The sequence below is a fragment of the Eupeodes corollae genome, chromosome 2 (assembly GCF_945859685.1).
Source record: "Eupeodes corollae chromosome 2, idEupCoro1.1, whole genome shotgun sequence".
In the NCBI taxonomy this organism is placed as follows: Eukaryota; Metazoa; Arthropoda; class Insecta; order Diptera; family Syrphidae; genus Eupeodes; species Eupeodes corollae.
The window spans coordinates 149,400,280-149,417,144 of record NC_079148.1 but is presented as its reverse complement, the minus strand read 5'-3'; the positions used below and the strand labels follow the sequence as shown (position 1 = coordinate 149,417,144).

The following is a 16,865-nucleotide window of genomic DNA, read 5'->3' as shown; positions in this document are numbered from 1 at the left end:
GTGGTTCTTAAGGCCAATGATATGGGTCAAATTCATAAGCTTATGTATGCTCAAAATCATACGAATTTCGACACTTTAGACTATCCAAAGTAAAATCGCCGCACGTAGAACGACGGTATTTTTCGTACAAAGAACACAAGCACCCTGTATTACATTTTTGAGAACATTGAAAACAAGAATATCCGATGGCAACCCTACCCAAATTCACATCACGGTTAAATGTGTTAAAATTAATTTTAAAATTCACTATAGTGCTAAAAAAACAACAACATCCAAAACATAAGCTTTTACGCAGACATTTACATGAAAATACTCTTCATTTCGCTTCGTTTCGTTTGAATACAAAAACTCTCCAACTTTTACAAAACATTAACGGCTAACCACATAACATCAGGCTTTTCTCTGTTGGATCTATCTGTCTGTCTGGTTCTGGGTCTGGACTACCTCACCTCCATCCACTCACAACACCGTGCGTCGTCGTCGTCATACTTCCTATCCTTCTTATTTTTGGAAGAAAATACCAGAATGCCCTTTGTGTTTTTGGAAATAAAGATCCTAATACAAACACAAAAAAAAATAAAATAAAAAAACCATAAGGTTTATGATTGAAATATTTTCAAGTCATACACTTTGTAATTCTAATATTTCACACATAAGTTCCAATATATATGTAAAAAAAAAAAGAAAGGAAAACTTGGAAAAACAAATATCCCAAACCACCTAATTGAACCCACTCTAAAAAAAAAAAACTAAAACAGAAAACAAATTCTAAATCTCTTGAGAATGAAAATTCAATTTTATTTTGGCTGCACTTTTCATCCCCTGAAAAAAAAAAAACAAAAAAAAAACACAGACAGAGGGACGGGATGGGACAGACGGACATACATATTTTTTTTATCGGTTTTTCAATGATTTATTTCCAAAATAAAATTTCCACATACACTTGCACTTAAGATTCAAATTTTGGAAGGTGTTGGGAAGGGTTCTTGGAAAGGGAGGAAATAAAGAAAACAACTTTTGATTTTTGGGAGGTGAAATCCAACAACAGCAACACCAAAAACAACCCCAACTAAAAAAACAAAAAAAAAAACAAACAGATTGATGTGAGGAAAGCTCCAACACAAAACACAAGCTTTTATTATTCATAGGTCTCCGTTTCGTTCTTTCGTTGTCTGGGGTGTTTTCATTTTCATTTTCACATTTTCATTTTTTGTTGTTTTGTTTAAGTTTCAATTCTTTTTTTGTGTTTTTGTATTGTTTTCTAGGAATTTATGCTTTGTTGTTCAATATAGTATATAGGGGGTGGTTGGGTGGTAATGGCGCTGGTATCGGTGTCGTGGTGCTTAGTTTGTTGGTTGTTGGCGTTCGTTGGCAAGACAAAACAGACACCCTCCACCCGCCCCATTTGTAGCTTGCAATTCTAATTAAGGAATCTCAGACGCATTTCGATCGATTATTTTTCAAACACACAGAGCAACCGAAAAAAGATTGCGAAAGTTCTTCTTTTTTTTCTGCTTCTGATGCTAAACTAAAAATACCGTTAAAAATGAAAATAGAGATAACTGAGGATGCTAGAGCTAAAGTTGATGATGATGATGATGTTCAAGATGTTAATGATGATGACGACGACGATGATGATGATGACGATGACGGGCGAAATGATTTGATTGGAAAACTGCAAATGCAAACATTTACGAGAAATACAAAAACAGACAACTCACGATTTAATCTCAAAGCTTGTATCAAAAGAAGAAAACAAAAAGGTCATAAACGGGAATTTTCGACCTCACGAAAGTAGGTAGGTAGGTAGGCACTACGACAACAACGTACCTACGTAAGTTAAAAAATTGCAACGCGACTTAAGATACAACGTCAACAATAAATATGCAACTTTTAGTAAAGAAGACGCAAAGTATCTCGACGATTCTCGACGCGACTTAAACAACAACAACGAGAATTATAATCAAAGGCAAAACTACAATAAAAATTACAAAAAAATTATTGATATAGCGACGAAGACTCAACTAAAGTACGACGGACAAAACGAGTTTTACGTGATTCCCTTTTTTTTTTCTTTTTATCACGTTTATTTTGCAATTCTTCTTTCGTTTTTATTGTTGTCTGTTTCTTTGCAGATTTATTTTATATATTTTCGCGAATTTCTGACGATAAAAGAAAAATATAAAAATATTAAAATTTACTAACAAAGTTCTGGCGTCCGTCGACGTTTGTTGCCGGTAGATTGCGCTGCGTATTTTTTGACACAAACAGAGAAGGACCGACAAAAGAGAGATAAAAGGAGAGTAAGAGAGATACAAAACAGTGAGACTATGATTTAAGGGGTGTTTTGGGGGTTGTGTCGTGTGTGATGCACCCTCCGAGATTTTTAAAAACACGTACCACGGTTGATTCAGTTAGTTCTTTACTTTTTTTAATTTTTTTATGCTCGAAAGTATTCAAAATTTATTTCAAAAACCCAAAACGAGACAGAATTGGGGTGAGCTTTGGTTATGTTGTTTGTTTTGTATTTGCGCTTCGGGGGTGAAAGAGAGAGAAACGTAAACTTTTTTTAAATTTTAGTTTTTTTTTAAATATAAAATAAATATTTATATCTTTGAAAAAGAACCGTTTCGCCCGAACATCGAACTTCAACTGAAATTCGCATGCGGCAAAATATGAGCTCTACACAGAGAAATACATTGTTGTAGGTAACTTACCTACCTACCTACTACCTCAAACCTCCTCATAGAAACAAGTACTTCATGCCATCACCATCGTCGTCGTAGTCGTACGTCGTTCGTCGTCGTCATCATCATGATGGCGGCGGCGGGTATCCGTATCCCTGTGTATAAAGTATATACCTCTTTCTCGATATAGAAATAGTATCAACATTCTACACACAAGTTATAGGATTGCCAGATTGGGCAATTTATGGAAAAGTGGGCTACTTTTTTTTCCTAAGATAACCAATATAAAATTTAGGATGCCAGCTAAACCATAGGTTTATTAATTTTTTTTATTGAAATTGAGCTATTATTTGGCTACTTTGTTGGCAGTGATTTTGAGCTAATTTAAGCTATTTAAATTGGGCTACTTTTTTGGTGGTGATTTTGGGCCACAAATAAAACTGGTTGTTTTTTCAAAATTAAAACAAATTTTTATTGAAGCTAAAAGATTTTTTATTTTTTAAAATGAGATATTATTTTGGGCTATTTTTGATGTCTTCAATTTTGGGCCAAAAATAAAACAAAAATCAAATGAATTCTTATTGAAGTCACAAGAATTTTAGTTAAAATTTATGTACCCAATTACAGACTTTAAAAACAAAAGAAGGTTTTTAACTTGGTTATTGGGCAACAAATGAAAAACGTTGAAGCAACAAGGTTTTTAAATTGGGCTATTTTTGTTTGTTAAGATTGGGCTACAAATAATAACCATTGTTTTTCTTTAATTCACAACAAATTCTTATTGAAGCTTATTATTAAAATGTTGCTATTATTTGGGCTATTTTTGTTGGCGCCATTTTGGGCTACAAATACAAAAGCTTAATTGAACCTAAGAGACTTTTCATTGATATTGAGCTATTATTTGGTCTAGTATTTTGGACCGATTTTGGGCTAAGAAGTTTAAAAAATGTTGAAGCAACAAGATTTAAAACTGGGCTATTTTTTAGCCCCGATTTTGTTTTTTTTTTTTTAGTTAAAACCAATTTTACCAGATACTTTATTATCACCGTTACTTTTTTGCATCCGATTTTAAGCTACAAATAGATAAACAAAATTCTTTAAATCATAATTGGGCCGATTCTGTATTAAAATTATATTATTATTTGGGCTACTTTTTTGGCTCAGATGGCTTAGGCCAATAAAAAACATTCTTAACCAAAAACAAAAAAAAAAAAATTTGATTGAAGCTCTAAAATTTTGTATTGCAAAAAAAAACGTTGTTTTTATAAAGACACATGCATTGGTTTCATTTATTGAAATTGGGCTACTTTGGGCTACACATTGAAAACAAATTCAATTAAAATGAAATCCACTTGAAACTACCAATATTTTTCTGCATTGTAATTGGACTTTTATTTTGTATACATTTTCCATTAAATTTGGGACCAATTTGGGCATTTCAGTTCCTTTTCTGGCAAATTTGAGCTACAAATGACAAACATTGTTTTATTAGCTTTTGAAGTTATAAGATTTTTCAATAAAATTGGGTTACTATTTGGGCTACCTTTTGGTTCCGATTTTAGGCTTATTAGAGCTACAACACTATTTATTGCTACTTTTTTAGTTCGAAATTGTCAACTTTATTGGGTTGATTTAGGCTACAAATGAAAAACGTTGCTCTAGTTCTAAATTGGGTTACTTTTTTGCTCTGATTTTGGGCTAATTTAAGCTACACATTTTCGGTGATTTTCGGCTACAAACAACAAAAAACCAATGTTATTGAAAAAGAGGTCCAAAAAGAATTAAAACCGTCAGAGCAACAAGAATTTAAATTGGTCTACGTTTCTGGTCTCAGGCTATAATTTTAACAAGATTTTGGGCTAATTTAAGCTACAAGATTTTTGATTGAAATTGGACTAATATTGGGGTTACTTTTGAGAGACCCGATTAAGAACTACAAATATTTAAAAATTTGGCCAGTCGATTTACTTTGGGGTATGGTGGCAACTCTTCTCCCAAGTACACCATCACTGGATGCATGAATGTGTAAGTGAAGGCCGCCGCAAGGCATTTTACACTTGCAATCGCATTTTATGCTTCGCCAAGACGCTTGTAGTCGACGTCGACGTCAACGACGAAGACGAGTAGAACGAGTACGATGACGACCATTGCTACGACTACGACGACCAAGAAAACCATGATTATATGGCAAATGGTACTCTTCAAGCAAAGTAACAGTGAATAGACGCTTTGTGTTTTTAGTCCGTCCCAGTTTGAGAAGGAGGCTAGGTGAAATGAGCCCTTCAAAAGAACTGACAAAAAGAAACAGAAAAAGAAAAGATACTAATGCAGGGATGATGATGACAAAACTTACTATAATTATTCGGATGACGATGGGGTAGGTCGGTCGGTAGATGTCAGTTGTGTCAGAGGGTGGGCTGCCAGCTTGTATGGATGTTCAAAGTCAGACAGACATGTTTTAGGATTGTATCTCTCTTACAAATATTTTTGTGTTGTGATTCTCTCTTCAATGATGTTGGGCTTGGTTAGTTTCAGTTTAGGATTTTTCTCTTAAAAGCTTAATACTTACTCATTACTTTAGTTCGGTTAAGCATTTTTATTTGTTACTTTGGATGGGTTTTGTAAATTATCATCATCAGGCACATGGCTTGTCAAAGGCAAAAAAAACCACCGAAGGTATAAAAGATATGATGATGCTGGAGGAAGGTATACCTTTAAAGGATAGGATAACCACCAAGCTAAATGGGTTTCTCTTTGTGTTCGAAGAGAGAATTATAAACTTGATTGCGGAAATCACGTGCTATAAAAGGTAGATAGGTTTTTAGCGAAGGTATATCTGCATCTGTAGAGATTTTGTATTTTAGTGATTATTTTTCTAATGGAAAATGATGGAAATAAAAAAAGATCTATTGGGTATATGTTTGTATGTATGTAGGTATAAAAAGTAGCTGAGTTGAAGATACCTAAATCCACTAAGTATTGGAATAATAAAGCAGGTAAAAAAGTATCTATCTACAAAGAGACTAGAAAGCATTTCAAATAATTTAGATTTTAGTCTAGTCATTGGAGGGTTTTTTGCTTTGTTGCACACAAAAAATGGTTCAGTGGCAGCTTTCAAATATTTTTGGCTGGAGCAGGCTTGATAGACTTGGCACGTATACCATACACAGTATAACTTCGATTTCAAAAAGGTCATAATATGGAGCTTTATTTTTAATGGAAAGTAATATATGATTGTTTGTGGGATGCTCGGGAGCCGTAGAAGAAGGGATATTTTCAAGGGTTGCAGGATTCACTTTTAATTTTGTTTGGACCAGATGTTCATTCTTTCACTGCCAAAGATGAATAATTTGATCGATTTAACAATTACTTTATTATCATAATTTTTCAAAGCTATTTTTTATGGAGAACTAGCTTCAACGTAAGAATTTTTTTTTTTGAACAGAGTGTAATATGGAAATCTACTTTTTTCAACACTGCCGAATTTTAGTCGATTTTACATTTAAGAAATGCAGGTTTCCAGATGCATTGTTTCAAAAAATGGTGATTTTGAAGGTTCTCGTCGTTATCAAGATTTTTTGTGTGGAATTATTTAAAAAGTTAAGTTTTTGCCAGCAAGACGAAAAATTTTAAATGCTGGCTGAAATGTAATATAAAAAAGAAACGACAATATTAATGACGCAAATCAAAACTGATCAAATTATTTCTATACTAATATTTAAAATGGTAAAGTCAGTTTGTTTGCTTGTTTGTTTGTTTGTTTATCCGTTCTTTACGTCGCAACGGAGCAATAATATGATATGAGTTTTTGTGTAGAGGTAGTTACGAGTCTGGACATTGTTTCAGCTACTTTTTAACACCGTAAATATCTCATTTCCAGTTTATTAGAGCAGATCCCTTGGGAACACCTAGAATTAAATATTCGATATATTTTTCTAGGACACTTATTATAGTAGCATACCATTTGGTGCTTGGTGTTGCTTGCTTTGTTGCCTATCATCAGGATTTTCTTACAATAATGACATTAACACAAAAATAGGAGATGGACGGTTAAAAATCAATGCTGAGGGTTATTAATGGAAGATTTCTGTAGTCTTTAGCAATTCTGAACTCATTGCAATTGATTACACTGATTTTACAGTAGTAAAAGAAGTTCTTCCTACGTCATTGATTCTTAGAGACCGCTACAACTCTTTCACGAAATTTTGTATAAAATCAAGTGAATTAAAAAGCTTACCTCAAATAAAAAATTTAATACCATTCAAAATTATGAGCTAGAAATAGAGATTTTCGAAACAAAACCATGCATAACCTTTATGTTTTCATGTAACTTTTGGCGTCTTTTCGTTATTGCTTCGTAGGAACATTTTCAACACTTGACCTTGTTTTAATAATCATCTATCATATCTACAAGTTTTCAAAACTTTCTGTAAATTTTAGCTGTCTAAGCCATACAGACAAAATTAATTTAAATGACATTTTGGAAATTTAAGGGATAATATCAAGCACGATAAATTAAGCTTTTACGATTTTTCGCCCATAACTTATTATGCAAACATTATATAAAAGGCGTTTTTTCAAAGCCTCGCAAAAAACTGAAAAATTAGTAAAAATTGTTAAAAATGATTTTCACCTGAAAATCTTTTCAAAAATCAAGTTATTAATGTCAGACTAATTTAAAAATATTGTTCCAAACTTTTTGTGGAGTTTGTATAAAAACCAACTTAAGGTATTTACAAATAATAAAAGCCTGTATTTAAAAACTATTTAAAGTTGAATTTTGACTCAAATTTCCTGAAAACATGAAGGATGTTGACTTCTTAATGTTTTTATTAATGAAATTTAACATGAACGTTTTTACAGTCGTCAATGGAAAATTATTAAGGCAGATCGCAGCTCAGCCTCTTTTCTTTAAAGAGTGGCCAAAAAACGTTGATTTGAATGAAAAACGTGTGTTCTAAGTGTGGCCATCTTTAAAAACTATTAACTAACAAAGTTTTAAACCCAACTCCTAAAAGCAGATGTTTTTACAAATTAACAAAAATTATCGCTAAATTGTTTAAAGCCATATTTGAATTAAAAAATAAAACAATAAACGTTACGTATACGCCCAAGTGTACAGAACCATATTGTTCACCTATTATATCAAAACTACAAATTCAGGTTTGGTAGTCGGGCTTTGATATTTCGAATAAAACAATGAGCTCCTATAATGCAATCTAAAATGTTAACTTAAGCGTTGCAAATAAGCTTTATATCGTTGTACCGTTAACGACACACAAAGGTCAGGCCAAAGCAAAAGTTGATCCATTTCAAACTCGATCGGGCATTTCAACGTCGTATAAATCAGAATCCGTTCTCATTTGTTAATTTTTCTTTTTTCAAATATTAAATTTAAAGTCTTTAAACACGCAAGAACACTAAATTTACTTTGAATCGAACAACTTGATTCAGTCTTTTCCAATTTGTATACAAAATCAGTGATTAGTTTCTAAATTCCAGACATTTCTTGTTTCTTTAACAACAACTATGCTAATTCAAGTTTAAAATATGCAATATTATATCCCGATTTATAAATTATTGTTCAGCAATAACATTTATTGCAAAATTATAATTTAATTAAGCAGGTACAAACTTATCAAAGACGTTACTCAATACTCCAGGTCTGAAGCTAAATTCCGTTTTGGGACTCAATTTTGTACACACAAAATCAAAAACTCAACAAAACCCTCATTGACGGTGGACCAATCCTGAACTCAAGATTTGTTTTTGGGTAAAACAGTGTTTCCACATCAATGATCCTTCCTGTGCTATTACGTTCATTTTTATTTTAAAGTGCACAATATACACTTTTATACCTCTTTAGTCTTGAAGTATACTTTTTAAATTTTATATTAATGTCGGGGCAACTTGAACACCATCCCCGGCTACCAAAAATTACACGCACGAGTTAATCGCATTAGAAATATCTGGAGAGGTCAACTTAATCTTAAGTGCAATGGCCAAGCCTCGCTCCGGGGGAACCGCCTTATTGATCACGGTAACCCCTACGCCAAGTAAGTATGCCTTAACCATGATCTTTCTTCGCTACTTGTGCATTTTTTTGAAACTACCAACCTTGAAATATAAATTTATGAAACACGAACGACCTTCATGATTAGATAAGCTAGCCGCCTTTTCCTATTGATCTTTCGTCTTGCTTACCTAACCTACCCTTACGAGAGTCTGGCTCAAAATGTAGAGCGAAAACGAGAAGTAAGAGTGAATCAGCATACTTTCCTAGAATTTACAAAATATACATGGGGTCTTTTGCTCTATTTCATTAAATCTTCTAAGGCATGAAAAGATCAAATCAAAACCTTAAAACTTAAACCCAACGGTGGTCATTCAATTCACACAATTATTTTTAGACTTACTCGTAGGAAGGTACAATTTTATCAGACAAATTGAAGAAATGTGATTTCAATCCGAAAATCAGTTCTGGAAATTAAATATTTAATTCAGTGCAATCAAATTTTCCCAAGAATCTAGAAGTGCAGAAAATAAATATAAATCTGGATAAACTGAATCATCAAATCCTTTTCACTCAAATCCTTTACTTTGAAGAAATAGTTTCTAAGGCTTTTGTAAGATTAATTTGTTTTCCATTTGTTTAGCTGAATCAGCTTTAACTTCTCTCTGTGGCTTCAAGCAATTATTGTTTATTTGTACACCAATATTTCAAAGAAGACACAATAAATTTCAATTTAATTGAATAAATTGATTTCATAACTCACATTTAAAGTTGGTATTTCTCTTTGGTATTAATATTTCTTTAAGCAGAACCAAAATTTAATTCATCAAGCTGTTAAATTTCTTAAGGCCTCCTCCTTATGACAAACCATCATATAAATGCCTATATTTTAATAATAATTTACCTTAAGTGAAGATATGGTAGGTAGGCTAGAAACCTAAGAATTCTACGAATACAGGGTAATAAAAGTTATATTGTTACTAAATAGCCATATTTTCCTACTCATTCCAACTTTGAAAACGTTCAAAACAAATGTATTCTCATTTCAAAGGAAACCCCAAAGAATGTAACCTCAAAATATGTTCTAGCTGAATTTCTTCGTATTATATTCTATAAGAGTCTTTCGATATATCTACCTATGCTATGCATAGCGATACAGAGAATTTCTAACAACCCTAATTTTCCACTCGGTTAAATCCTTAAGAACTAACAAATTTTAACTAAACACAAATTTTATTGTTATCCCTTCCTTGACCAACCACATCACTGAAAACAAATCTCTAGTTCAGTTCAGTTTTAGCTTGGTTCTTCGGTTCGGTTCTTTTGCTTCTTCCCAGCTATTGCTCTGAAACAAAGTGAACTAGGAAGGTACGACGAGTAGGTTAGGTGCTTTAAAGTCTTTACTATGCGTCTATCTGCATAAAGGGAAATCCTTCATTAATATCCTCAACTCCCAAGTGTCTGAATCCATCTAACAAAGTCATTAATCTTATGTGTCTTTCAACTAAAGCACCAACAGAAGCACATGCATTCCAAAAATACAAGACATGAATTTTAGAAGCAGCATGCAACGCAAGCCTTTCGTGCTTCGTATAGGCTTCTTCCAACCAACAGGCGACCAAGCCACCGGCACCTGAGTATTTTGGTCAATGGTGGTTAGGGTAACAAAAACAACCAAAACAACAACAACCCCAAAAACAGACATATTCAGTTAGTTAAGAGTTTTTGGGAGAAAGGCTGAGGAGAACTTTTTGATATTTATTTTTTTCTAAGAAGAAATTCGACTATTTCACTGGTCAAGGATAATAAGTAGTGAAAAACTTTTAGCTTTTTGCATAATCCTTTTTTATAGAAAAGCGACACAAACTCCTTCACTTTATACCGACCGACGAAAGAAAACCAAAACTAAAAACACCGAATAAGAGGCCTTTGGTGTTTAGGTATAGGTTAGGTACGTAACATTAACGTAGGTATAACTTTAAACCACCAACTTGCTTCTAAGCTCTATAAATCACCAAGTGTTTATTCCATTTCAATTCGTGCAATTCATGCAACTTCCTGTCTGTCTGTCTGCCTCTGAATCTGTTTAAGGAGCTCGCTCCGTCTTCGTATAAGGACTTCCATTTCGTTTTTCGTTTAAATCCTTTCGGTATTAAATTAAAACAAAACTCAAGGAGGTGTTATTATCTCACTCTTGTCTTGTTTTGAAGCAACATAAACAAAATAAAAATAAAATTGTAGAAGTAGAAAAGTTTAGAACTTATCATTTGATAGGATAGTGGAAGTACTGGTGAATGGTGATGGCGATATCCTTGCACTTCAGTTTCAAACAGGGTATTTTTTGAAGATAAGACATCGTTTAAAATATTTTAACTACTACTTGAATGGTTTTAAATTTTGTCGGAATTCTTGAAAAGGATCGAAGAATTTTCCAATAGTTCAATAGTACCAGAATTTAGACTACCACTGACATAAAGTACTAAATTCCCAGAAATATCAGTTCATCTAGAAAATACTGACGCAAAAAGAACCTTAATTTATTAATTCACGGAACCGGAATTCTTCTAGAAAAAATGTTGACCTGGACTTTACATTCATTCAGATTAAAAGAAGACTGAGTATTGGCTTACACTTCAAGGCCATCAACAGTTCTTTTCAAAGGACACTTTTTAAATTGAGCTCTTCTATAGCCCAACGTCCTTCTTTTGATTTTACTAATGAAATTGTATATGTGTTTTGATTTCATTTCAATATTATTTTAACTTTAAAGCAACCTTCCAAGACTTAAAATTCACCAAACACAGACATTAAAAAACAATAAACAAAAATCTAAAATAAAATTCTCAAAAGATTGTCTTTATTTCAAATGAATGAATATTTTGAAATTGCATTTTCTTAATGAAGTCAATGTATTGAAATAATTCTTTGAACAATAATTCAAAAGAGTACAGTCTTTTGAAACGTTTTGTTTGGAGTCAAAACCTGTTATCTCCTTCCTCCAATTTTTTTGGAATTTTCAGAAATGACAAGGGTAGTATCAAAATATATAATTTCATTAGGATTTGAAATTTATCGTTAATGTCTTCAAAAACCATAAATGACTATTTCAGTTAATTTTGGAATTCATTTCAACAAAAAAATTGAAGCTGAAAAAAACAAGATAATCGTTATAAGTCAAGCAGCCATTTTTTAAGGAGCTTGACAAAGTTTAATCTACAAAAATGTTATTTAAAGCTGTCTTCTAGTAGTAATTTTTGAAGGTTTTCAATTTTTGTAAAAAAAAAAGCATCATTACATTTTTTTAAATTCAAATTTTAAGTCAATGTCTTTCTACGTTCTCAAGATATTCTAGTAGAAAATCAATTTTAAACAATTTGTTTGAGGGTAATTTTAGCTATCATTGGTTTCATCATTGAACATTTAGTTTCGAGATGATAAAATCGATGAAGGCATCCAAATTTGATTTGATTGGTGTCGAAATGAAGATAATGAGTTGTCGATGTTTTCTAGTTAGAAAAATTCTTTGTTCAACCCAGAACTTTTCTTTTAGTTCATTTTTAATTTTTCAATGATACAACCGTTTTCAATGAACAGCTGATTTTTTAGTTTATAATTCAGAACAAAATTGTTCGACTGAAAGCTTTCCACTTTTTTGTATTCCCATTTTTACTTTCAATGATCAACTTTTGCCCAACAGAAATTTTCAATGATAGCTTTAACCAACCTGTCAAAAAAAAGTCTAATGATTGGTTTCAATGATCTAAACCAATGATAGCTATAACTGGCCTCTTAGTATTGTTTCACTTAGCTTTTAAAAAATTTAAGAAGAAGAGTAAATTGATTTCTTCTAAAAATTTAATTACAAATCAAACACATTTTTGATTATAAATTACATATTTTTGTTCGTAAAACTTTAAAGTTGGGATCAATAATCAATAATCTTAAAGAAAAACGTCAATATTTCTTCTTTTTCCTAAAACATGGATAATGAAAGAGAGTATTTCGAACGCACGAAAATTCTAAGGATTTTGAAAAGTCGAGAAATGCCAAACTTTTCAATTCGACCGATCGAACCCGTGTAGTACCCGTGGCATGATGGTTAGTGCGCTGGACTGTCATGCACGAGGTCTTGGGTTCGATCCCTGCCTATGCCATCTAAAGTCTTTTTATGGGTACTGCCTCTTGCGAGGAATTGACAAATTCTCCAAGAGTAAACTTATCATGAAAAAAGGCTTTCTCAAATTAGCCGTTCAAATTCGGCATATAAACTGTAGGTCCCCTTCGTTTCTGACAACATTACTCGCACACAGGAATGGTTGAGTTGTAGGTCACTAGGCCTAGTTCATCAACGGACTGTTGCGACACCCAATTTATTTATTGAGCTCGAACCAATTTGAAAAGCTCTCAATCTGTTCCTTCCTGAAATTTCTTGGAGCCTATTGTTTTGAAATTTTCTTCTTAAGCCATCACAGTACCGAAAACTTAATACGACTTTTTCTTAAATATCGATATGACAATTTTTGACCATGATACAGAATTTTGAATATCACTAAAAGTTCCGAACTTTTTATTCAGGTAGTGAAGCAGAACTGTCGCTTGAAGTTTGATCTTAGCCAAATCAAATTTTCAACAATCATTGGTTCCTCTGAAGTATTAACAAATCCTCCAGTACAAAAAGTTGAAAGGATAAATTCACTGATTTTTGATTATCTATTTGTCTGTTTCAGTATCGGTATTAAAACTATTTTTTCTAAATTTGTACTCAAAAAACGCGGTATAAACTTCTTTTCTGATATATAAATCAAATAATATTTTTCAAAAGTATTTTGTTGTCCACAAAAGAATTGATCTTATAATTTTTTCAACATTATTTTTATATTTGTTTCAACATATTTTTGAATCATGATGTGATAGAGATTTTTGGAAAAAGTGGTTTATTGTCAACAGAAATGGTTTTTAAGGCGTTTTTGACTGTTTTTTGTTGTCAAAAACCGTTTTAACATAAATGGTTTAGCGTGGTTTTGCTGGTTTTGTGGAATAGGTTTAACAACTTAAGAGGGTTTTTAAAACCATTTGTGGAATACTGAAAAAATCTAAACTGAATATTGAAGATATAGGTATTGAAAACTGGTTCATTAATTAACGTAACTTTAAGAGAAAGATGTTTTTCCAAGCTTTAATATTTAATACGTCAAAAAGTTTAGTAATAAATTGTTTTTGAAGCCAAATTCGGACTTAGGACACCAAAAAATGTCCAAAAACTATAATTCTTTGACGTTAAAAAAAACTTAGGTCAGAAACTGGTTACACTGACCCAATGAACTTAAGGCGTTAATACTTTAACAAATATGAATTTTTCTGTCATATTGACTAAGGACTATATGAATAAGATAATTAAAATTTGTTGTAAATTCAAGACTCAACAATAAAAGTCCTTAGACTAAGTCGAAAACCTTAAATGAATTTTTTTAACTTTAGACATTTTTACCGAAAGCATTTGTTAAAGTTAAATTAAAGGCTTGAAATTATTTTCACGGTGTCTTAAATCAAACATTTTTGCTTCTTCTTTTCAAAAACCAACAAAACAAAATAGAAAACGTCCTTGAAAAAACGAACACCCTGTTCTAGCTAAACGAATTTGTAGATACCGGTCTTATATCTCCCATATACTTTAAAGTAGTACCTATATACGTTTTATAGGGTTAAGTTAAAAGATTCAAAACTACGATACACTACAACAGGACGAATTGAAAAATGATAAACATTTTCGGTAATGTCTTAAAAGAGTAAACTTGTGTCTTTCTTTCTACGAATACATATCTACCTATCCATTCCTCTAGAGCTACAATTTTCGATCAGATAGATGGTTGGATGGGTGAGCAAAAAGGAGCTATAATCCTTCGACTTTCATTTGCCAATTTTTTTTTCTTCGTAAAGGATTTAAAGTTCCCTCTTTGATGCGTGTTAACGTAATTTGGTTTCTTTATTTTTATTTGTTGTATAATACGAGGATGTAGTTGTTATTCTTGTTGTATGGATATGAACATATATAGAGTAACATTTTAAGGACATTACTTATATCCTTCGCTCAACACGGATAATCCTTTGGGGGAATTAATGTCATGTTCGGCGGGTGATTTCATGATTATTGGTGACAGTTTCGCAGTGGCGCATGAACTTTTTTTTGTTCCAAGCCAAGGCCGTTTATAGAAGTTCTTGACTTGTTTTGTTGTAATCCTTGTTGTTGTTGTCGTAGTCCTCTTGTTGTATCTATATACTGATGATTGTTGATGAAAACTTTTGCTCTGAATGTTTTCTAAGTATTTTGACATCCAAAGCGAACACATTTTGGAATGAGAAGTTTATTTTTAAAAAATATGTATTTCTATATATTTCAGAGAGAGAGATTTTTTTCGTCCTTTTTTTATTTATGAAAAGTGTGAATAAACGCAAACTTCGTGTCGGTCGTCGAGAAGAAAACAAAAATAAATATAAGGACTTCTTTATGAGATATTGAAATCATTTCTAGGAAAACAATCAAAATAAACATACAAACATACATATTTATTTATTGAATTATGGATAAAGTTAAATTTTCTCATAAACTAATTGAAAAGTTTTATTAGAGCTCAAAACAAGCATTACATAAACAAAAATTAAGCATTTATAGAAATTGTTCTGCTTTTCTGGGGAACGATGAATTTTATTTCTATTCTTGGTAAATCAGTTTCTTATTTGTGCTTAATTTTGAATGACTTTATATACGAGTATACAAGTATATTGATGTGGATCAATGGAAAGTACTAAACTTTTGAGAAATTTCTCTATGAGTATAAATAATGAAAATTATTTGAACTCGATACCAACAAATAGTTTAGAACAAAAACTAAAGTATCTCGAAGCTATTAAGGAGCATTTTATATGCACACTATTTAAAAAAAAATTTAAATTTGGTTTCGAAATACGTCCCAATTTATGTTTACACTTTTTGATTTGACAGCACATTTTGGAGTTAGCTTTAAAATCCCAAATGTCGAGCTAGGTCTGTACACTTGACCAGATTTTTATTTTATTTATTTATTTATTTATTTCGTGATTGCTAAATAACTGTAAGATACAATATCTTATAAGATAGTTATAAGCTAATTTTACAGAGTTGAGCAAGCAATTAGTTAAATTAATATTAAAATTGAATCAAATATAATTAAACGATAATGAGAGAGAGAAAAGAATATATATTTATGTATAATACAATTTTTAAATTTCATTTAAGTATTTACTGAAAAATGACTTTTTAAAACCTTTTTAATTCTTGTTGTGTTTTGAATTTCTTTAATATTGCGTGGTAAGGAATTCCAAAGATGGACTGAATTTACAAAAAATTGGCGCTCGGATGCTAAAAACGAATAGCGAGGATGAATCAGTTGACGAGATCTATGCGAGGTAGCAAAACTAATTTTGTCAAAACAGTATTGTGGTTGGAGTGTAAGCAGTATGTCAGAGAGCAAGATCAAACTGCGAAGTTCAAGATACTTTCCAAACGGCATATCCAGCAGCAGCGTAGCAAAATCAGATATTCTATCGTATCTTCGTAGGCCAAAGACGTAACGAACAGTACTATTAAAGGCAACATTGAGTTTACATTTGCTTACGTAATTGCAGTTGCAGTATATTTCGCAGCCATATGTCAAAATCGGTAATATTAAAGTTTTGGCAAGAAGTAAACGTGTTTTTAATCGTAATCCATAATGCACGTAGAACACCATATACTTTGCCGACAAGTTCATTTATATGATTGTCCCAAGTCAAAAAGCGGTTAAAAGTCACTCCGAGATTTTTGGCAGTTTCAACATATTCGATTGGAGCATTGCTCAACATAATCGGCGGAAAATAGTCAAGATCTAGACTCTTTCTAGATATAACTACACATTTTGATTTTTTTGGGTTCAAAATAAGACCATTTAATTGGGACCAATTTAAAATTTTTTCAAGGTCTTCATTGACACAGAAAGCTCCATGCTCAATGAGTCCAAGTGGGCAGCTTAGTTACAGCTGAACGTCATCAGCATACATTTGACAAGAACAATTATCAACCAAGGATGGAAGTTCATTGACGTAAATAGAGAACAATAGAGGACCCAATATGGACCCCTGAGGAACACCAG

At 32.0% G+C, this 16,865-nt stretch overlaps 1 protein-coding gene and 1 non-coding gene across 9 annotated transcripts in view; both read right to left on the bottom strand.

Moving 5' to 3' along the window:
* Positions 1-16,865, bottom strand: part of LOC129947229 (protein alan shepard) — a 638,535-nt gene that overhangs the window by 429,470 nt on the left and 192,200 nt on the right. Inside the window, exon 1 of one of the 8 annotated variants that reach the window (XM_056057718.1) lies at positions 1,722-2,630. The exons of 6 other annotated variants lie outside the window; for them this stretch is intronic. The gene's annotated coding sequence lies outside the window, so the exon portion shown is untranslated. Of the gene's footprint in view, positions 1-1,721; positions 2,631-16,865 lie in introns of those variants that run through there. One more of the 8 variants, XM_056057719.1, reaches the window with a different exon arrangement.
* Positions 8,588-8,751, bottom strand: LOC129948617 (U1 spliceosomal RNA). Its single transcript, XR_008781909.1, has one exon. It is a non-coding gene; the product is annotated as a U1 spliceosomal RNA (small nuclear RNA).